Source organism: Cavia porcellus, unplaced genomic scaffold (assembly GCF_034190915.1).
Source record: "Cavia porcellus strain 051 isolate PalLab524CR breed Dunkin Hartley unplaced genomic scaffold, mCavPor4.1 scaffold_3, whole genome shotgun sequence".
Classification (NCBI taxonomy): domain Eukaryota; kingdom Metazoa; phylum Chordata; class Mammalia; order Rodentia; family Caviidae; genus Cavia; species Cavia porcellus.
The window spans coordinates 90,284,421-90,309,760 of NW_026947486.1; the positions used below are offsets into that span (position 1 = coordinate 90,284,421).

Sequence of the window (25,340 nt, forward strand, 5' to 3'; positions counted from 1 at the left end):
TTTGCTAGTATAAGTCTCTTCATGTTCCTTATAAATTTAAAAATCGTCTTTTTCTATAAAAATCAAGGATGATATTGGTAGTTTCACTGGGGTTGAACTGCCACTCTATACTCATTTTGGGGGTATGGCAATTTTGATACTATTAAATTTACCTATTGGGGAGTACAGTATGTCTTTCTATTTTACGATGTTGTTTTCAGCTTCCTTTTTTAAAGCACTGTAGTTTTCCTTGTAAAAATCTTTCACTTACTTTTTAGGGAAATTTCTAGCTTTTTAATGTTATCTATGCCACCCTGAATGGTACAATTTGCATAATTTCTTTCTTATTAAGGCTTTTTTAAAATTTTTGTTTTGTTGATTTTAACTATTTGTTGATTGTTGTTGATTTTTTGTGTGCTGATTTTTTATTATGCTATATTGTTGAAATTGTTTATTGATTCTAAGGGTGTTCTGGTGGATTTCTTTGGGTTTTGTATGTAGACTATTATGTCATTTGCAAGTAATAATTTGAGTTTTCCTTTTCTATATGCATGTCTTCTAAGTATTTCTCTTCCCTGATTATTATGGCTAATATTTCTTATACTATGTTAAGTAAAAGTGATAATAAAGGTCATCCATGTCTTATTTCTGATTTGAGAGGGAATGCTTTTTACATTTAATAAAGCATTAGCTATTAGTGGGTCATAAATGCCTCTTATCAAATTCAGGAATTATTATGCTATATCTAACTTTATTCAGGATTCTAATCATGAAAGAACATTGAGATTTCTCTAAAGTCGTTTCTTCATTGATTGATGTGTTCACGTGTCTTTTGATCTTACTTCTGTTAGGTAATGGGTTACATTTATTTATTTGCATATGTGGAATCACCCTTGTATCGCTTTCATGAAAGCTACTAGGTCATGTGGTGTCATTTTTGTAATGATTTGCTTCATTCTGTTTACTAGTAACTTACTGAGGATTGTACATCTGTATTCTTTAAGGATATTAGCCTGTTTTGTTTTTCCTTTGGACCTTTATCTAGTTTTGAGATCAGAGTGACGCTGTCACCTATGAATGATTTTGATAGCACTCAATAACTTTTAATTTGTTTGACTATTTTGAATTATACTGGTGATACAACTTTCTTAAAATTTTGGGAGAAATCAGCAGGGAATTCATCGACTTCCTTTTTTATTATTGTCATGGTTTAATTGCTTGTTAATGGATTATTTAGACTTTTTGTGTCTTCTTGAGTAAGCTTTGGAAATTTTTAAAAAGCTGAGCATCTATTTCATTGAGAATTTTAAGGTTTTTTATTACATTTTTTGTAGTACAATTTTTATAATATTTAATAACTATGTTCTGAATTTTATTGATGTGTGTTGTGATTTAATCTTTTTTATTATTTGTATTTTAAACAGTAAAAAACAAACCAAAACAAATACAAGAAAAAATTTAAAAAACCAAAAGGGACAAATAAACAAAGATAATAAGAACCCCAAAACAATAACAATATAAGCTTTCAAAACTACATGGTAGTAAGTTAACAAAAGTTAATGTTTTAAATAGTTATATTCAAAAGAGTTACTCAGATTATCAGATATAGATATGCAAAATTGATCTAATTCTACAAATATTGTTTTTTCCAAAAATTAATAAAATTTGTAGTATAATCATCTTAAGTATCTTAAATGTATATATACACAAATTTATATCTGTTTTCATTTTTCTATTTACACTACTGTGAACTTTTTATATCTCTTGTTATTTAACATTCAGGAATATAAAAATATTATCTAATCAGTATGAAATAAAAACAGTTGATAATAATTCTGTTAATGTGATCCATATAGATATATCAGTGGGGTATTTGAGATGCCAGGTGCAGTTCTTAAAATCAAATTTGCCTTCTTTGCTCTATGAGATATTAACTACAAAAATATTTAAAAATATAAATGTTATTAATGGGAAATGTATTTCACTGATCTTTGGTACCTACTTTCAGATTTTATTGAAACATAAAGTAATTTGTCTTGGAGTGCAGGTCAAAATAATAGGGCAACATTGAATATGCAGAATCCATCATATTCATGATGATTGGTGTAATTTTCTTATCAACTATTTATTTCATTGAACAAGATTTCATGATATCTTTTAATTTAAAAAATACACTTGGACTTTGCAAATATCAATGTCCTAAAAATGTCAAAAATACAGATTTTCCTTTGATAGTGAAGACCAAGATATAATAGTTCAAGTGCTTATGACAATAATTTTTGTCACAATATAATTTAAATTGGTTCATGATGCCATCTTTGAAAAATAACCATTTGATATTTAACTACAATTGCAACAAATGTCACATTTTACTTTGATTTAAAAAGTATTACATAACTGATTTACCATAGACATTAACATATTTTTATATTTTTCCTGAATGACCAAGGCTTTTCAAAATAACAATTAATTTAAATAATTATCATTTTCCTTATTAGTATCTTGTAGAACAAACCTGTTGGAATGTATTCAAACAGTATATTTTAGATAATCCATAGAAAATTTATTGGGTCACAAGATATACAATGTAAAACATTTATTAAATATCATGTCACATACTGGGAAGTTTTATGAATCAACTCATGAAATTCTCATAACAACTTTATGAGATTCTACTGTTAGTAGAATTCTTACAATGATAACAAATATATTGTTGATTGAAAAAATCAAATCTGTTTTACTACTTAAATACAATAATGATTCATTCAAAATAGATAAAATAGTTTTTAAATAAGTGGTAAAGTAACAAGACAAAAGAAACTGAGGTATAATCAATACCAAAGAAAAATACTATTGATGAACTATCACTAGTGTTATTTGCACTGGATAATCACTGATACTAATTCCTCCACTCTTTGTGAAATTTAACAAGGTGTTGCTAGTCTCTCTAACCATTGCCAACAAGGTTGACTTCTACTTGACTCTCTATATTTTCATCAAAAGCCTATCTTCTGTATATTTCAGAAATTTTCTATTGATGTAATGATTGCACAATGTTTGCTGCTAACTTCCACCTTCTAATAACACTCAAGAAGAATAATGGGAAACAGAAGAGTTTTCACTAAAGAATGGACCAAGGAGTACTGTTTTTGTCCTAGTAAATAATAAGGTGTCATGCATACTGTCAATTTTTAATAAGAACAGAACCTTGAGCTATAAAAATTAAGCCATAGAAGATTATAACATGACAAACCATCCCTCTGGAAAATCTGATTAGAAAGTGAGTTTGGAAGATGCATGGAGGGGAATAGGAGAGAAAGGAGTTGAAGCAAGCACACTCAGATTTCACACACAAACAAATATATGCACATACACACACACACACATTCATCCCCATCTTGTTCACCAAGGAAGAGAAGAACGCATGCATTAGAATGTTATAATAAATGAGATCATTATTTATATGAGAGGAACACATTCCTTCATTTATCTATATGCAGATGTGTCCTACCTAAGGCCCATGGTCCATGAGACCAAGGACATCTAGCAATATAGTTTCAAAATGTCATAAACACTTAATATTATATGTGTAACTTAGCAATAATTTTTGTGATTTTGTTATGCTCAAACATGGACATCAGAGGAGACAATGGAACCATATGGAGGGAGGGCACAAGGCAGAGCTAAGCCGGTCATCATCACCTTGACTACAGTCAGATTAATCAAGGCTTACTTCAACAATACATACACTTGTGAGACTTGGCAAGTAAAACAGCTACTACTGATACCAGTATTTCAACTTACCAATACATGTGCATCCCTGTAGAGCAGGACATTACTGTTGTTCATCAGGCACACAAATATTCTTATGAATTATAAAACTTAGGCATGTTTTGTTTTTTCATAAAATACTTTAGTAAGTTACATATTTTAGTCATTGTGGTATAGAAAGAACAAAAACATGAAATAAGGTATAATTATATTCTCATATACAATGTTGCCACTACCAAAATGTTTCTTTAGTAAATTTTGCTTTCAAGAAGAACTTCAATATTATCTCAAAAGAAAATAACACTCAAGGAGAAGAATAATGGGAAACAGAAGAGTTTTTACTAAAGAATGGACCAAGGAGTACTGTTTTTGTCCTAGTAAATAATAAAGTGTCATGCATACTGTCAATTTAAAAAAAAATACTTTGAAAACACATTGTACACAATATCATACTGCCAAACTCCATTTATGTCAAAGAATATTTTGTAAATACAAAGTAATAGTACTGAAAAATGTCTGTTAGCTCAGCAAAATTGTTTTTAAAAATTTATAAGTAAAACTCCTTTATATAAATGCTATTTATCTGGTGCAAAATAAAATAATTTACAGCTGGTTACTTTATTAAGCAATTATCTGTGATATATTTTAAGTGGCAATACAATTGAAAATAAAATTGAAATTATGACAAGCTCAAGTTTTTAAGAATAATTTTATGGGTTTTCATGTATTGACCTAACACACTCTTGTGAACATCATAATATATGCAGTCTTGCTTCATATTTAGACACAAAAATAAGAGACTAGCTTCCAAGATTTTTATAAAAGTCATCAATTTCTGACTTCTTTTTCTCCATTTTCAGTTGACATAAATGCATTATCTGAGAATTTCCTAATGAAAGTTTTAAAATTGCAATCATGACTTCAATTCAAAGAAATATTTGATCATTTTTCCCTACTAGACTTTTACATAATACTTGTCTTCCTAAAGAAGAAAATTTTCCCATTTGACAAGTATGTCTTATTCATGTCATCACATTTGAGAGTATATAGATAATGAATAACTATTTTTAGGATGAAGTACATACGGAGTAAAATTAGGTAAAAATATCTAACAAACATTTCTCTAAGCATTTTAATCATGTTCACTATACTAAACATTGATGCATTACTTTCATGAAAACTAGTTCAAATACCCCACAATATTTACATTTATAGTGCCCTGTTTCTAAAGCTATAATCAAAATATTAGAAGTTTTCTAAGGTTTAAACATTATTATTTTATTTGCAAGCAGCACATGCCAATTCTTTATTCAGTGTATCCTAGACAAGCCAAAGCTTGAACACCAATGATATGCAGTGTTTTAAAAACTTCAAGAACATCTAGAAATAGTGTCACATTCCAACAATCCCAGTACTCGGAAGGCTGAGGAAGAACAATATAAATTTTAGGTATCCCAGTGCTACACAGTGAGACACACCCTGTCTCAAAAAACTACCAAAGAACACTAAAGCTGATATGAAGCATGTGTAGGTTGGTGTGATAGGTATTATTGTTATTTTAAAAACAAAGTGAAATAAAAGATAAAAATGACACAGAATTTTTAAAAAGTAGGAAATTAACACTAGTTAATATATTTCATAGAATCATCCTGAAAGTAGTTGTTCAGAACATAAGATTTAGGCATAAAAAAAAATGATCCATCAGATGGAAAAAGAGTAAATAATATTCAAAATATAAAATACATATTGTGAAATAAAAGGGAAATTTCTCAAAAAGAAAGAACAAAAAAAAAAAGGAAAGAACTGGAATAGGGGAAAGGAGAAAAGAAAGAAGGGAAAAGACATATGTGTGTGTGTGTGTGTGTGTGTGTGTGTGTGTGTGTGTGTGTAAAATGTATGACAGATAACTATACTACTAATCTTTATTAATTCATCAAAAACTGCAGTTTGTGTTTTCATAGTGATAGATATTTTTATGTGCCATCCTGATTGGACTAAGAGATTCTCACAAAGTTTACAACACTATTTTTAGCACCATGTTTGTGAGAGTGTTTTGGGAAGGTAGCCATATTAAATCCATTGACTCTGTGAACAAAATCATCCTCACCAAAGCAGACAAGCATCATGCAGTTTATTGAGAGCTAAATAGGCAAAAAGGAGGAGTAGAGGAAAGGATAATTGACTCTTACTTTTTTGTCTGTGACATCTATATGCTTCTACCCTCAAATATTATGGCCCTTTTAACTTGGACCAGGACTTTTATCATTAAACCCAGTTTCAGGTTGAGATTTAATTTTGTCACTAGCTTTCCCATTTGTTTCATATTTGTTCACATTAATTTAAAGATCATGGGATTCTTGGCCTCCATAATTGTGTGAGCTAATTCCTGAAATATACTATTTATTCTATTGTTTCTGTTTCTCTGAAAATCTCTAATCCAACTAATTGTCTTAAAGTCATGCCCTCTATGTTTCTGTTTCTGAGATGGCACCCAAAAGCCCCAGAGAAATAAGCAAAACTGATGAAAACTCTAAAATAATACAAGTAGTGAAACCTTAAATTGTCCTAAAGTCATGCAGCAAATAAATATATATTTATTCCTTAAAGTCTCCTAAAACTTCATGAGACTATGTAGACTATATGGCATTTAAACAATGGTCAATGTCTTCCCCTATTTCCAGCTCATTTTAATAAATGTTCTACTCTAATGGAAAGCAAGAAGAAATACTACATTTTTCGTGCCTAATTAAGGGTTCTATGTCTTGTTAGAAGAGGAATTCTACTAGTTAAATTGCCTTACATTACTAAGTAGCATAGCATAATTAGTTCACAGTGAATGTAATCAAGTGGTGAAAGGCTCACTTCCTTTAAGGGTTTCTACTCTTAAAGGAATACTCTAATCCTTGCATAGCAGGCTAAATATACTGTTTTACCAATTACTCCCTCCCAGTTCCTTTGTAAAGCAGAGATAACACACTGGTAGTATCAAGACAAGAAAACTAGAGTTAAAATGATAACTAGAATCTGTGTAGTAGATCAAGATTTTTACCTTATTCAGAGGAATTTCAAAAGGAAAGACAGCTCAAAATTTCTTCCAAAGGTTTGAACAGACTAAGAGTAAGCTAAAGTCTAAAACTAGGCAAAAATTACTTCCCTTAATTATAAGTCCACTAGTTCAGCAGAAATGTCATTCAGGCACTAGAACAAAACTAAAAGACTGGCTTCAAAACTTATTTCTCTCAAATTTATCAAACAGTATATTTTGTGCATGAACATATAAATTATTGTTTGTCAATGAAAATATAATTTAAAGAAATGCGAAAGTTTCAAGTCATTATAAAAGTGTATATGTGTGTATGTGACTTGTATATGTGATATAAGGTTAATAAGCTGATGCTGAATTTAATTAAATTAAGTTGTAGAGCAATTTATGCCCTAGGGAATTTATGAAAAATAGGTAATTAGTAAAACCTAACAGCTGGATTTGATACAAATCATGACTGATAGAGTAACGGAGAGATCAAAGTGAAGTGTAAATGGAGCCTTGACCAACCACTATAATGATAAGGTTACTGTGTGTATGGCTACTGTTGAGCCTCCTGAGGACAATATACTCCAAACCTACTCGGCAAAATTAATATCACAGTTAGAAAATACAAAGTTTTCTACGTTCCCTGCGTTCCCTACATTCAAACGAAACATATTTTTAAAAGAATAGAAAATTTTATGACTGGACAGTTTAGTGAGACACTATCTCAAAATAAAAATCAAAACAAGTACAGTGAAGTTATGTAGCTTATTGTGAAGACTGGGAAATAAGTCCCTAATAGTAAACTAAATTCAGGAAAAAAAATATAAAAGAAAACAACTAATAAATTATAAAAATACATTAGAAGGATTATATAGTTGATTAGATTTGACAAAAGAATGCCAGTGAATATTATTATGGATCAATAAAGATTATTCAATATGAAGAAAAAATACCAAGTCTCTGAGAAATATGGCTAAATTTATATAAATAATTGAGACACAAATTTGAGAAGTGAAGGATAAAAAGTCACTATAATAATGATAAAACAACTCATATTTTCTATAATCCATTAACTTATATATCTCAGAAGTATAAAGTCCTTATACAAAGGATACATTCAGAGATAAAGTTCTATACTTAGAAGCAACATAGAGAAAATCCCAGAACCTAAAGATAAATCTTGAAGACATGAAAGAAAAAAAGAAGCAGAATCATTACAAAAAATGCAAAATCAATAAGATTAATTCACTGACATTTAAAAATATGGATAACAGTAAATGAACTGTTGACCAAGAGTCCTTTATCCATCAAGATGAGACATGATGTTCAAAGATTTTCAACATCAGAATATTTTGTTAGTATATGGCCCTTAAAATAAACAGTAAATTCTTCATTTTCAAAATAAGTAGATGAGGAGAGTAGCTAAAATCAACATAAAAGAAGTAATTATGTAATTATAAAAGATTATGTAAATGAATTATTATTCTCTTTTCTTCCTTAGACTGGTTAAAGAAGAAATTATATGTAATAATTTTAACTTAATTATATTACTGGTACCATAGCCAAAAGAAATGCACATATCTATCAATATCAACAAAAAGGCAGTAGGAGAAAGCAAAGCTTAACTGGAATAAGAAAGTGACACCACAAAATACCTTGGTTCTAAAAGAATTCACTAAGATGATTTAAAATGGTGAAGATGCAGAGTCTCTAACTGCAAATTTGCTTCTACTTCTTATAACTTTGCTAGAACTTGTTGAAATATTCACAGTAATTACAGCAATGCAATAATTGGTTTTAAAATTTATAAATGTAGAACAATAATACAGACTAGAGGAGTAAAGCAAGAATCAGAAAATAAGAAAACAATTCAGAAAATATAATAATTTTTCAAAAATAAAGATATTACACAATAAACATTACCTGGATACAAAAGAACAATAAACAAAGAGAACAAAATGAATTGAGATATACAGAAAACAGAAAATAAAATTATAGACATATATTCAGTTTATCAATAAGATTTGATGAGAATAAATTAAAAATTCCAATGCAAAAGCACTGATTAAAAAATTCCACATGTATATGATCTAAATAAAATACATTTTCCACAACAATTTCAAATAACTTAAAACTAAAAGAATAGAAAAATTATGTGATAGCAATAAAACATTTAAACTAATATCAAGGAAAAAGTATACTTAATATGTTATGACAGATAAATAATTAAATTTTAGCCTAGCAAAAATTAAACATTTCAGAAAAATGTAATAATTTTAAGGAGAGCTAGGGTTGTAGCTCTGTGGTAGCTCACCTAAAGTGCACAAGGCCTCAGATTTGAGCTTACATGAAAACAGAGCCCCCAAATCTATGTAATATAAAACAACCTAAATAAAGTGAGAAATAAATAATTTAACAATAAGAGATGCGTATTTAAATTTACCATTTTAATTATAAAAAGGAAAAATAAGCAGAGTTTCAAGATTGATGACTTCTTCAAGAGTTAGGGATTTGGGAAATTTTTGCTTGTATTTTCATGTCTCTATTTTTATTTTTTGTTTGCTTACTTCCAAGACAAAGAGAAACTAGGGGAATTCACGACCACAAATCCAACTCTACAAGAGAATACTGCAAGACATTCTAGAGAAGGAGAAAAGTACCAGGACTCCAGGAACAATGTCAGAGGGGACTCAAGGAATGGAGCAGAAAGCGAAATTAAGAAGACAAAGAGACAACTAATGCTCAAAAAAGAGCACAACAGAAATGAGGCAGAGAAGTTTGGCTATAATCTCTAATATAAATGGCCTTGATACACTAAATTAAAAAAAAAAAACAAGAATCACAGGCAGAGTAGATCAGGAGGTAGGGTCCACCAAGATGCTCTTTATAGGAAATATAATTAACCTGATAAAGGGTATATGGACCAAAAATCAAATATGAGAAAACAATGCTCTATGTGACAGGGAACCACAGAGTAATAGGGGCAGCTAGGCCAGTGTTTGTGGATAGGTTGGAAAAACAGGCTTTAATAGGTAAAGGAATATAACTAGAGGTCAAGTCCAGTAAGGAGAAGGTTTGGAACCACTTAAGTAAATAGCAGGTTGCCCCCCTCCCCAGTTTAAAACAAAGGATGTTGATGAGACCCAAAATGCACAGTGCACCCTGTGGGAGTGAAAGGGGAGGAATAGTCTTTAAAAAGATTTCAGAACAAATTAGTAATAGTGTATCAGGAATTAAAATCCATATTACTTGCACTGCTCTGCTTAGATAGAATTTATTCTGCCCCAGTTTTTCTACATGTACTAGATCTGAGGACATAGACAGCTATCCCAAAAATACCAGGATATAGCATAGCAACCATCTTTATTTTTTTACTAACTTGGTCTAGATCCCTGTATAACTTATAGTGTTTTATCGTTACTGATCTTAGTTAAATCTGGTTTGTTTGATTGCTGTTTAGTATTGACAGATTTTATTCAAAACTGTTATGATTGAGAGAATCAAGTCTGAGAGTATAGGCAACTACAATGAAGATGACTAAGATTCACTATGATACACATTCTGCTTTGATTACTAACTGATTTTGTAGTTTTACACTATCTGCAAAGTTGTTTTTATTAATGCTGTTATGTACTGATATAGTCAGTTATACTATGTCAGATGATGTAGCCAATTCTATTGAAGATAACAAGAGACAACACTGTAACCATGGTAGAACTCCTTGTACAGCAGTTTTGTATGTCTCATTCATTTTATGTGTTTATAGAAATATGTTTTGTTTTGTCCTGCTTTGTTTTGTTTCTCCTCTAATATAGAAAGGATAGAAATACATGCTAAGACTATGCATGCATAGAACCCATTTATCAGTTTACAAGAACTGATCTTATGACACATGATGAAAAGAACAAATACTTTGAAGAAAAAAAGACACTACAGTACCCAGTGTTGATCCCTGAGTGTCATGACGTGAAATCCAGCAATACTATTATTCTTTGTTCAAAGTGATTTTAGCCTGCTTTGGTTTGTTTAATCTCAACATACATGAATGTATATATGTTTAAGTGCATAGGATTGATAACCACTTTACTAAGTTTTTGTTGGATAGATGAACAGAAGTGTTTGCAGTCTCACTGTTTGAATTTACACTTTATATGTTCCACATTTGTATCTTGAACAACTATTTGTAAGAGAACAATATGTAAAAATCAATTAGTGATTTCTTACTGTATATTTGTTTTTTGAAAGCATGTAACATTTCTACCCATTTTCTGTTTTGTTTGGTCTTTCTTTAAATAAAATTAAAAAAAAAAAAAAAAAAAAAAAGAAATGTCCCTGCTCATGTTGGTATGTGGGGAAGCAATCAGACCACACTCTCCACTAGCATAGGCAGTGCGACAGTCTCAAGCAGGACACTGGACTCGCTACCATCACTTTGAGATTCAGCCACCTTTCAAAACTGTGCTTATTAAATATAGCCTCTCACCATGGTATGCAGACTCACTGTGTTTCCTGACATAAGCTTCACCTCCTCAAGATATTCATAGACAGCCCTAATTCTCTTGCCTTCTGTCACCTATGGGTATCTCATCCAGTCACTCTAGTAGAGTAAGTGTTCAGTGCTGAAGGGACACTGCAGTGCTGATTTTCTGTGGTTCAGTCCCTCACAGCTAACCTCTTCTCAAAATGGCACCGAATAAAACACTCTGACAATGTGGCAGAAGTTGCACTGGATTTCTTCTATGACTCTGTGCTGTTAAGTAGTTTTTTTTGAAGTAAAGCCCACACTTTTGTTGTTGTTGTCTTTGCTTTGTAGAAGATGTGAGGTTTCCATGGTATTCATACTACCAGCCCACCCATAATTTGTCCCTGAAGCCCCTGACTCTTTTGAGCTTACCTTCCCTCTGGTGTGTTAGCCTTGTTTTCTGTCAGACTGCTTGTCACCTCTGTGACTCTGTGCTCTGGGGAACAAGGTGCAGAGCTTGCTAGGCCTTGGCAAATTGATGCATGCAGCAAGTGAGGCCTGTTTATTTTTTTGGTTTCAGGGTTTTGTTTTGATTGCTTTTATTATTTGATAGGCAAAATACTTTGATTACATTTCCATGTTTTCATAAATAAATCTATGTAGTTTTACTTTGTGTCTCTCATTCATAATACAAGCACAGTTTTCCCTAAAGAATCATTCATTTTTTTGAGGTGTAATTTTTCAAATTTTAATAAGATCTTAGTAGTCTTGTATTCTTTATTCATTCTAAAGTGACACACACAATTTCTATGAATTGGAACTTGAAAGAATTAAAGTGTACTTTGCTAATTTTAAAGCAAAAATCGCAGGTCACACAGTTTTAAAAAGTATCATTTTCCAATATACCTCTGGAGAAAATCAAAATGAGAACTGAAGCATCTGTGATTTCCCAGACATCTGAAATAATAATGCTTTCAAAATGAAATGCCCAATTACATCAAATGCAAATTTTCTGTAAAATGGAATAGTCACTCTCAGGTTAGCATGATTAAGCTGCCACAGAATTCAAGGATTCAACATATTGCAAAACAAAACAAGAAATATTTAAGAGGAAAATGCCTTATGGGAAAATGTCACAGTGCCATCCTAAAATATTCCAGAGGAAAAGACAGGCTGCTTTAGTGATTTCAACATTAAGTAGAGAGGCAGGTGTAGATGGAAAAGACAATTCCTGGCCATTAAACACAGCATTCTTCTGTATTTTTAAATTGCATGCTGAGTCAATCCTGAGGATCTCGGTGAATTTACTTACAACATAAATAAAATATTATATAAAATAAGCTACCAGAGAGTATCACATTTTGTAATTTTTATTTAAAATTTGTTTCAGCTTTTCAGGATATATAGGTGTGGAATGGCAATTAATTTAAAAAATATTTTTTACCATTGAGTGCATTCCAAAAATGTTTGCAAACTTCAAATTACTCTTATCTTACCTATGATAGGTCTTCACCAATTTGCTTCTTATTTATTTTTTAGTTATCATTCATGTCTACCTAGTAGTAAGCAAAGTGCAGGTCTTAATGAGTCTCAGTTCTTCCTGCACCTGTGTGTGTTTGTGTTCGACACTGTCTTGTGTAACTTGTGCTGTTGTTCCTCACTTCTCCATGGTCACAGGCCTGGAGTAAATATCTCAGTACAAAATCAAGCAAACAAACAACCAGAATTGTACCACTTGATATAAATCAACGGGATATAAATTTTTTTAATTTATTTTCAGGAAGAAAAACAATACAAGTGCATTCATAGATGACTATAAAATTTATTACATACATAAAACTGCTATCCAGTATCACATTTCTGTACTCTTGATTATCTCTTATGGAAAATTTTCAGGAGATTACACAGAAGTACCTTGGTTCATGAATTTAATTTATACCAAGATTCAGGTGAAGATGACTCGGTCTGTTTTCGTGCAGATAAGATGACCATATTTACGTTTTTCACAAAAAGCCAAGTTTGCAACTGGAAGCAAAATTTTACCTAAGAGCTTCTGCTTGTTCCTTTTCATAAATTGAGTTATTTCTATATTTACTTCTTGGAGGCCTCCACAGATATACTACTACAGTCAAACTTTATTTAATCTAATTTCATTAAAAGAAAGCTATTAAATAAACTCTGCTAGACAGATATAAGCAAACTCTATTAAAATGTTTATGTTTATGTGAATGTTAAATATTGATACAGTAAATTCTTGACTATGAGCACATTATTTGTGAACATTCACAGGCATACTATGCAAGATTCATAGGTATACTACATAACACTCAATTATTCAGATTATGAACAAATCTGATTTAGGAATATTCTCCCAGAATGGAACTTATCAAAAATTTATTGTATGTTAAATATATTTTGGAAAATTAATATTAAAAGATAATGTAAAAATATGTCACCAATGGAATCAAAGTACATTTTTAAAAAGATGATATTCACAGAGAGCTTTTGTTCATGCTTATTGATCTTGGACAATAATGGTTTATTTTTATGAGGATCTTGGACTGGGGATTTAGTTCAGTGGCATAAGCACACCTGCTTGGCAAGAAGGGGTCATGAGTTTGATCACTAGTACAAAAAAAATCTATTCTTATCAGAATCAATTCAGCAACAAACATAATACCAAAAATAGGCTTCAAAGATTCCAATTTAAATTATTGAACTACATAAAACTAATTTTTCAGATGTTGTTATTTTTGATAATCTATTATGTAGATTCCCAGTAAGTAATTCCAATCTACCAGTTCCAGTGCAACTCATGCTGAGAATAAAGATACAAACATACATCTGTAGTTGTGGGGACACAAGGGGTCATAAATACAGTTAGAAGAATAACTACCTAGAACCAAGGCCAAGAGCCATGGCTGAACCCAGGTTTTATTAATTCATGAAGAGAGGTGTGGTTCAGGGATGAATGACAGAGAATGGTGGGAAGTATGTAAGTGCTGTGAGATGGACCAAGTACAAGACATAGTATTTATATGCATAAGAAGCTTATGCAGAAACAGTAATCTGAATAACACCATTTGAAGAGGTATCTTCTGTTTTGGGGTCATACTGTATCTTTGACCTTCATGCCCTGAGACATCAGGGATTCTTTCTCAAGCCTGTCTCAGCTGGCATGTCACTAAACCTAGCTCGTGCATACTGGTTGAGAGCTATAGATGGGACAACACTGACCTGTCAGCATTGCTTCAATAAATATGTACAGTATGTTGTATAGCATCAGCACCTCAGCTAGACTCATTTGTATTTCTTAAAGCCAATTGATGGAGTAAAACGTATTAACCTAGTCAGCTCTGTGCATATCCATATATGGTGTTAAGACAAGGTATAGCCAAAATGGAGACAAACATGCTTCTTTCAAAGAGAGACATCTCAGTAGTCCTCCACAATCGGTTGATTTAACTGTCAGAATTTGAAATATTCTGCAGGAATCTCTATTTTTGATCCTTATTTACACTTCTGTTTGTCATACAAGAAAAATGATGAAGTATTTAAACATATGTGTCTGGTTTCTCTTAAGAGTACAGTCTCAAGTGCATCCATTTAGTTACAAATGTCTCAAGTTATTATAAGGACAATCTAATGAACATAGGAAATAAAATATAATATGATTGTTTTATGTTTACATCAAATTTATCTAAACTTCTTAATTGATCTCATGGGCCGATTATGCTGAAATCTCCTGTCATTAGTATTATGGTCAAATAGTAGCTACTAATCACATAGATGTACATATTTATTCCATTATTAAAGAAGTGACATTCAAAGTTTTTAAGAACTACAACTCATTTGTAAAATTAAAAAAAATAAAACAGAACAACGTGCTTCAAAATAGGCAAGTGAGTTGATTAGATATACAAATGACCATCATGTTTATGAAAAAATGTGCAACATTACTTATCATAGGGAAAATGAAGATCATAGCCACATTCATATCAACTCATATCTATCAGGTTGAATACTGTGGGAAAGAGATCTCATGTATTGGGGAGGAAGTAGAGAAATGTGAATCCTTGTGCAATGTTTGTGGTAATGTGAAATGGTGCAACTGCCATGTTAAACAGTACACTCGTTCCTCAAAAAATTAAGAACAACTTTCTAATGTGGGATCAAACACAGGAGGCATGACACAAAAGAGGGCACTCTTCTCCATGTTCCTTTACACGTCTCTGCTTGCTTCTTGATTGCCATGGATTGAGTACATTTTCTTCTACCATTCATTTCTGCCATTCTGTTTCTGCTTTAAAGATACCTGACAATTGATTGAAACTGTAATCCAAAATAAAGCTCTCTTCCTTCAGATTTGACGTATTACTTATTTCATCCCAACAGTAGGAAAGTGATTAAATTTCATTGAGTATAAAATATGTACAATATGTTGAATATCAATTATTCATCAAAAATATTAAAATAGCCACTCCAAATGTTTTCTGAAAGATTGTCAGTATTATTTAGACTTTGGAAAATAAGTGTACAAGCAGCCAATGTATAAAAAATTACTATCAATAAATTTAACAGATATTTTTCAAAATTGCCTATTTGTGCCTATTATGTTGTATGTGCTTTCTGTACCTAGATATCCATATGTTTTTCACATTATTCAAAGTTTCCTGCAGCAATTTCTGGGAATAGACTGCAATGATTACTTTTTATAGCATTTCATATACAAAATGTGTTATTCATAATGAGTTGTATTTCACTTAAAATCCATATTGCAACTCAATTTTCTCACAATTAAAACTTCTATGTTTTTATCAGAAGACTACTTAGAAATTTGACTAACAAAAATGACAAAACAAAGGAATAAATTATATTAAAATGAATTTCTAATGATTTTGAAGAGATAATGGCATCCTGTTTATTTTCAAGTGAGCATGTGTTATTTATTTTGAAGCACATTTTATTAAATTTCACATATGGAAAAATATAGTACCATATACTAACAAAAATAATTCCAACTACTCTACTGATGAGTAACATTGAAAATAAAGAAAGTCTCTCATTACAATACTATATTTGTCTTTTTCTGTAAAGTTATTGGAAAGGTAAGAGGATTTTATTTTCCAAAACTTACAAATCTAGATGATTTTTATACCAAAAACGAATTATATATTAAAACTTCAAAGTTCAATAATAATATATGTGCTTTCCTGATATAATGGGAAAAGGTGTGCATCATATAAATTTCTTGTCTCCTTGCCAAGGAACTCTCAATGTATACAAATAAATGAAACACTTAAGTTACTGCCAGAAGAAAGAAAAGGAAGGAATGTAAATATGCCGCTGGAGTCCCAAAAGGGCAGACATTTAAAACTGTTTTTATTTACTTTTGATTTCTATATCTTTGAATTGTCTACAAGTAAGAATATTTGGCAAGGTAAAAGTTAAGATATTCTAAATAAATACAAAACTTGGTGATTGACATTTTAATTTTGTGGTACCAGCTACACATGCTGAGATCTTCATCAAGTAACTTAATGTTTTACCTTCCTTTCTATTTTTTAAATTATCACTGATAATAAAATTCCACTTATATACCAGAAAATATTAACTGAAAATTTTATGAAGGTAAGCTTTTCTCATTCAAGAATAAGATAACCAACTCAAAAATTAATAAACAAATCTCAGTAGAACATGCAGAACTCATGTTTAAAGGAGTTCCCAAAGTATGAACAGAAAATTTCTTAGCAGACAGTTTACAAGCCAAGAGAAAAATAAAATGATATATTCTATATTTTGAATAAAATAGCCGTCAACCAATAAGACTATTCACAACAAAATTATCCTTCAAAAATAAAAAGAAACAAAAACAAGCAAAAACTGAAATATGTGTTCAACACTTCACTAATCTTATGGAAGATACTTGTAAGACTCTTTTGTGGAGAAACGAAAGGAAAAAATCACAGAGAAAACACATGAAAATATAAAAGCAAGGAGAAAAGCAGAAAAGAAAAAGAATAAAATTTTATGAATAAACTACCAAACCATAAAAATGAACAAAAGAGACATAAAACAACAACAACAACAACAAAACCCCATGAGTGTAAAAATAAACCAAAAAAGCCAACAAACCTTCTGCACTAAGAATTAACAATAACCTTCAATATAAATGAAAAAAAATTTCTGAATTAGAAGTTACAGAATGAATGGATTACAAAAGAAGCTAGACATTATGACGTGCTGCCTACAGAGTCTGACTTTAACATTAAAGATTCACGGACAATGGAAGTTCAAGAATGGAAAGATATTCCATGCAAAAAAGAACCAAAAGCAATCCAAGTAGTGATATTTACAAAGAATAAGAAAATTAGACATTAGTATACAAGTATAAAAAAAAAGAGAGTCACTATAAATTCACCAAAGGATTAATTCAACAAGAATATATAATGATACCAACTATACATACCCCAACTGCCTGACCATCCGAATTCATCAAACAAACACTAATATATGCCAAGGAAAACATAGTTTCCAATACAGTAATACTGGGTTCAAATCCTATGTTTTTCTGGGAGCAGATTGGTTGTTTAGACAAAAGTAAATGAGAAAACACCAGTTGAACTATCCTTTAGGTGAACTATCATATAATATTTTATACATTAGATACAGAATACATATTCTTTTCATCAGCACATGAAGTAGCCTATAAAATAGAACACATATTAAGTTACAAAACAACGCCCAATACATTTTTAAAAATAAGACAGTCACCAGCATATTCAAGACTAGAGAACACAGTTTTAAAAGTAGATTTTAAAGTTTTAATTTTATTTTATATATTTTTAAAATTTAATTTTAAAGAGAATAAAACAAAAGATAACTGAGCAAAGCAGATAAGAACAGAACATTGTGAGCAACACAGCACTTCACAAGACAACTGGATATTAACCGTAGCTACCATAATGTCTCTTTCTTTGAAATAGGTGAGCATACCTTCACACACAATAATGTCAAACATAACAAAATCATATAAAACCATTCAAGAGAATGAAAGTATTACAGGACATTCAGAACCAAATAACAGAACATGAACAGTGGCTACTATAATATCTTATTTTCCATAAAAAATATGTGTATACTATCACACATATTAAAACCCAATAGACACAATATGGTAGAAAAAATGGAAATAGAAGGACAAAACCATGGTAGATTTCAAAGCAAGATGATCAGCAATGGCTGCCATAATGCCTTGTTTTCTTCAAAGTAGCTGGTCATACCGTCACACATAATAAAATCACACAAAATGGAATAAAACCATTCTAACTGATGAATGAAAACATTATAAGGCTTCAAAGCAATGTACTGTGAAACCATAATAAAATAAAATCTTATACACTCTTACCATTACTTACAGTAGGAATACTATATGGTATTCTTACAAGTGAAATTGATTTATTTCGCTGATGAGTATCTTCTGAAGTTGCATCTATTCATAAATATCTCAATGTGATCATTCTTTATAGCTGAGTAGTACTCCACTGTATAAAAATAGCACAGCTTTTTTATCCATTCCCCAATTGATGGGCACTTAGATTGTTTCCAAGTTCTGGCTATTACAAATTGTGCTGCTATAAACATGGGTGCACATATATCACTGGGGTATGATGCTTTCAGTTCTTTTGGGAATATGCCTAGAAGTGAAATAGGTGGAACAAATGGGACTTCCAATTCCAGGTTTTTGAGATATCTCCAGACTGACCTCCACAATGGTTGCACCAGTCTACACTCCCACCTACAGTGCAGGAGAGTTCCATTTTCCCCACAGCCTCTCCAGCATTTGTTGTTGGTAGTTTTCTTGATCCTGGCAATTCTTTCAGAGTGAGATGCAATCTCAGTGTGGTTTTAATTTGCATTTATCTAATGAGTAATGATGATAAACATTTATTTGCCATTTGTAAATCTTCATCTGAGAATTGTTTATTCATCTGAGATGCCCATTTTGGGATTGGTTCTTCGAATTTGGGGGTCTGATTTTTTCTTAATTCTTTATATATTTTAGAAATAAGTCCTTTGTCTGAGGGACAGTTCACTAAGATTTTTTTCCCAGTTTGTGAGCTTTTTTTTCACTATATTGGAGATTTCTTTTGATCTACAGAAACTTTTTACTAACAGGCGATCCCAGTTATTGATTCTGGGAAGTATTTCCCATGCTGTTTGAGTCCTATTCATGAATTCTCTACCTACCCCTATGTTCAAGGATTTTACCCAATTTGTCTTCCAATAGATTTAGTGTTTCTGTTTTAATATTTAGATCTTTGATCCATTTAGATTTTAATCTAGTACATGGTGACAGGCATGGGTCTAGTTTAGTTTTTGTGTTATGGAGACCAAATTTTTCTAGCAACATTTATTAAGGAGACTATTTTTCCTCCAGTGGGCGTGATTGGACCCATTATCAAAGATAAGGTGGTTGAATATGTTTGTAGTTGTAGTTTTGTCTTCTAATCTATTCCATTGATCTTCAGATTTGTTTTCATTTCAGTATCATGTTGATTTTATTACAGTAGCTTTGTAGTATAACTTCAAGTCGCAGACTGTCATGAATCTTGCCTGGCCTTTGCTGCTTAAAATGGACTTTGCTATTTTAGATCTCTTCTGGTTCCAGATGAATTTTAGGAGTGATTTCTCTAGATCTATGAGGTATGGTAGTGCTATTTTCATTGAGATTGCATTGAATCTGTATAAAAATTTTGGCAGAATCATGATTTTCAAAATATTTATTCTTCCTATCCATGAACAAGTGATGTCTTTCCATTTTCTGAGGTCCTCTTCAATTACTTTTTAAAGGGTTTTATATTTTTCACTGAATAGACCTTTATTTCTTTCATTAGATTAATTCCAAAGAATTTCATTTTTTGGAGGCTATTGTGAAGGGTGTGCCTTCTCTTATTTCTCTCTTAGTCATTTTGTTGTAAGTGTATAGGAATGCTATTGTTTTTTGTATTGAATTGTATCCAGCTACATTGGTGAATTCATTTCATCTGCAAATAATGATAATTTTCTCTTTTTCTATCTTTACTCCTTTTATTTGTCTCTCTTGTCTAATTGCTCTGGCTAGTATTTCCAGAACTATGCTGAATAGGAGTGGGGATAAGTGACGTCTTGGTCTTTTGCCTGATTTTAGGGTAAAGGCTTTCAGGTTTGGCAATTTAATATGTTGCTTGCTTTTGTTCTGTCATAGATGACCCATATAATATTGAGGTAAAGACCATCTATTTCAATTTTCTGTAAGGTTCTTATCATAAATGAGTATTGGACCTTATCAAGATATTTTTCTGCATCTATAGAAATGATCATTTAGGGGCTGGGGATTTAGCTCAGCAGCAAAAACACCTGCCTTGCAAGCAGGTGGTTGTGAGTTCGATGCCGGTATCGATAAAAAAAAAAAAAAAAAAAAAAAAAAAGGATCATGTGATCTTTACTTTTGGCTCTATTTATATGGTGGATTACATTTATTGATTTACATATGTTGAAACATTCCTGCATGCCTGGGATGAATCCCACTTGGTCGTGGTGTATAATTTTGATGATTTGCTGCATCCTGTTTGCCAGTATTTTACTGAGAATTTTTGCATTTATTTTCAGTAGGAAGATTGGCCTGTAAGTAGTCCTTTTCAGTTGGGGCTTTCTCATATTTTCATACTACAGTAATATTTGCTTCCAGCAATGTCTTAGGAAGAATTGCCTCCCTTTCAATTTCATGGCAGAGTTTGATGAGTGTCGGCATTAAGCCTTCTTTGTATTTCTTGTAGAATTCTGCAGTGAATCCATCTGGGCCTGGGCTCTTCTTTGTTGGTAAGGATTTAATTACATTTTCAATTTCTTTAACAGAAATTTGGTTATTCAGCAGTTTTACTACTTCTTGACCCAGCCTTGGCAGTTGATGTGCTTCTAGGAATCTGTCCATTTCTTCTATGCTATCAAACCTATGAGAATAGAGGTTTTTGAAATAGATGTTGATAATCTTCTGTATATCCACATAGTCTATATTGATTTTACCTTTTTCATTCCATACTGCATGAATTTGAGGTTTTTCTTTTGTTTTTAAAATAAGGTTGTCTAAGGGCTTATCAATTTTATTTATTCTTTCAAAGAACTAGCTCTTTGATTCATTGAATCTTTGGATTGTTTCCTTAGTTTCTATTGCATTAATTTTTCCCCTGATCTTTTTAATTTCCTCCCTTCTTTTGGCTTTGGGCTTGATTTGCTCTTCTCTTACTAGATGTTTGCGATGTAGCATCAGATTTTTTATTTGTGTTTGTCTGTTTTCCTGATGTGGGAACTCAGTGCCTTAAGTTTTCCTCTGAGGACCACTTTCATTGCATCCCAGAGATTCTTACAATTGGTATTTGTATTTTTGTTTGCTTGCAGATATTGTTTAATTTCTTCTTTAATTTCCTCTGTGACCCACTGATTGCCCAGGAGTTTATTATTCAATTTCCATGTGTTAGTGGGATTTTTGCAGTTTCTTATCATCAATTTCTAGTGTCATAGTGCTATGATCTTATAACACTCATGGGATAATTTCAATTCTTTTGCATTTACTTAAGTATATTCCACGAGCTAATAGATGGTGTATTTTAGAATATGTTCCATGTACTGCTGAGGAGAATGTGTATTCTGATGTTGTTGCATGGAACACTCTGTATGTGTCTATCAAATCCATTTATTCACAGGTGTGACTCAGTTCTGTTAAATTTTTGCTGATTATCTGTCTGATTGATCTGTCCCTTTGTGTCAATGGTGTGTTATGGTTTCCTGTTATAATTACATTTTAGCTTCTTTAATTTTTTCATTTCTGTTAATACTTGCTTTGTATAGCTTGGTGCTCTGGAATTTGGTGCATATATATTTAAGATTGTTATCAATTCCTCTTGAAATTTTCCCCTAACTTGTATTTAGTGAACTTTTTTATCAGATCATTCTTGGTTTGAAGTTCACATTGTCTGCAAACAATAGCTATCCCTGCTTTTTTTTTGGAGGGGTGTACCTATTACATGTTTTTCATCCTTTGAATTTCAGTCTAAGAATTTCTTTGGGGTTATATGGATTTCTTGTAGATAGTATACAGTTGGATGTTCTTTCTTGATCCATTTTGCCAGTCTATTTCTTTTAATTTGCAAATTGAGGCCATTTACATTAATTGTTGTGAGCATTATATACTGTTTTCTTTGACATATTATCTTTCTGCTGTTGTATCTGTTCCTTTTCACTCTGTTTAATTGTTTGCCTTGCTTAGTGTTTTTTTCCTAAGTGTATCTAGAATGACTTTCAATATTCTTTAGAGGGTTGGTTTGGTGATCATGAAGTTATTCAGCTGTTCTTAGTCATGGGAGTATCTTATTTCTCCATCCATTTTGAAGGACAGATATTCAGGGTACATCAGTCTAGGTTGGAAGTCGTTTTCCTTTAGGATCTGCAATACTTCACTCCATGTTCTTCTTGACTTCATTTTTTGTGTTGAGAAGTCTGCTGTGATTCTAATAGGTTTTCTTTTATAGGTGATCTGTGTTTTGTCTCTAACAGCTTTTAACAGTCTGTTCTTATGTTGGATTTCTGGGATGGTGAATATTATATGTCTGGTGTAGTTTTATTTGGTTATGGCTATTTGGAATTCTATATGCATCACTAATCCTAATATCAGTTTTCATTCTCATGTTTGGGAAATTTTCAGCTATTACTTCTGTAAATATCTCCTTGATTTCATTTGTGTTGCCCCCTTCTTTTTCATTTTGTTCCTATCTAACTTATGTTGCTTTACATCTTCATAATCTTGCAAATGTTCAATTATTTCCTGATTCCTTGTTATTTTTAAAAGAAATTTCTTTTCCTGCTCACTAGCTGAAATCTTGTCTTCAGAGTCTGAAATTCTGTCTTTGCTGTTGTTGAGGCAGTTTTGCCAACTTTCAATGGAATTTTTGATTTCCTCTATATCTCTTTGAATCTGCTTCATGCATTCTGTTTGTTTCTTATAATGTTCATTCAAGGATTCCATCTTTTTGCATTGTTCCTCTACTTTTTAACTTTGTCTTCCTTAGGTGTCTTTATCATTTCTTTTATTGCATTTATCATTTATTCCTTTACCTGGAGACTATTTCTGATATGAGTTCTTTTATAGCTTCCTGAGTTGTTTCTTTACTTCAGTTGATATCATTTCAGGAATGTCACACACAATGTGGCAATTTCACACACATTTGAGAAAGGCAACCTCTTCACTAAATGCTGCTTGGAATACTGAGTGTCTATGCCACTCAGAAAATAATTAGGGGATGGTAGCACGCACCTGTAATCCTACCACTCTGGAACCTGAGGCAGGAGAATCACTTAAATTCAAGGCCAATCTCAGATAAGTGGTGAATTCAAGGTCAGCCTGAACTGCATAGTGACATCCTGTGTTGAAAAACAAACAACCACACAAACAAAAGATAAGAATTAGACACTGTTGCTCACGATATATAAGAATTTACTCAAAAATTATCAAATACATAAATGAAAGACCCCAACTTGTGAAGCCACATGAAAAATATGCAGGAAATAACATATGACATTAATTTTGGTGAATAATTTTTAATTTGGATAGAAAATCAGAGTCACTATAGGCAAAAATTGATAAAATAGATTATGTGAAAATAAATGTTTCTTTATAGTAAACTAAATGATAAATACAGTGAAAATGCGACTTAAACAGAATGGGAAAATATCTGTAAGCTCTTCATCTAACTAGGAATTAATTTTGAGGATACATAAGAAATTCAACTCAACAGAAAAATATATTATTCTAAAATGGGCAAAAGATTTAAATATACATCTCTCAAAAGAAGATACACAAATATCGAAGTCCTTCCTAAGGAAATCACCAAATGGTGGATGACTCTGGTATATCTGTGACTGGCAAGCTTTAGTCTGGGAGAATGCAGAGGTTATGGTGAAAGTTCCAGTTCTGGCCTTTTAGATCTTGGTTGCCGGCACTAGCATGGGAAGGCCGTGGCTGAGGCTGAGTGTTCTCGATGGTAAGGCCTGGGACAAAGAGTAGAGCTGGGCCAGCTGGTCAAGGACATGAAGATCAAATCTTAGGAGGACATTAATTTCTTCTTCTTGCCCATCAAGGAATCTGAGATTATTGAGTTTTTCCTGGTAACGTCTTGCAAGGATGAAGTTCTGATAATCAAGCCCATGGAGAATCAAGCTCATGCAAGTGAGGGGTCCAGGTTGAAGGTATTTATCACTATAGGAACTGCAAGGGTCATGTGGGTCTGGGTGTGAAATGTTTCATGGAGATAGCCACTGTCATTTGAGGGCCATCATCCTGACTCAGCTCTTCACAGTCCTTGTGTGGAGAGGTCCCACGGGAATAAGATCTGCAGTCCCTATGCTGTTCCTTGCAAGGTGATAGGCTTCTGTGGCTCTATGTTGTTGCATTTGATTCCTTCTCCAAGAGGCGCTGGCATTATCTCAGCCCTTGTGCCCAAGAAGCTGCTGTTTCTGGCTGGTACAGATGACTACTACACCTCCACCAGGGCCTGACCTGCTACTCTGGATAACTTTGCCTTGGTTACCTTTGATGGTATCTCCAAGACCTACAGCTACCTGACCCGTGTCCAAACAATGAGACTGTTCACTAAATCTCTCTACCAGAAATTTATTGATCATCTTGTAAAAACCTACAGCAGAGTGTCCAGCAGTAACTACAATGTACTATTTTTATACAAAAAAAAATTAAGAAAACTAAACCTGTAAAAAAGACACAAACAACAACAGATCTACAAAGACCCAACTCATATTTTAAAAAGTAATAATTATCACCATCAGCAAATTTCAAATCAAAATAACAAAATTTTATTGGCTTACTCTATTTGAAATATCTATTATCAAAAAAAAAATCAGTAATATATTCTGGTTAAACTGTAAAGAAAGTGCAACTCTCTTATACTTTTTGTTAGAATGTAAATCAGTACAAATCATTATTAAAAACAGTTCCTGGGGCTGGGGATTTAGCTTAGCGGCATAAGCGCCTGCCTTGCAAGCAGGCAG

The 25,340-nt window shown here is 31.9% G+C and overlaps 1 pseudogene; it reads left to right on the forward strand.

The window, feature by feature from the left end:
- The window catches only part of LOC100728116 (small ribosomal subunit protein uS5-like), a 59,589-nt pseudogene that overhangs the window by 24,386 nt on the left and 9,863 nt on the right, over positions 1-25,340 (forward strand).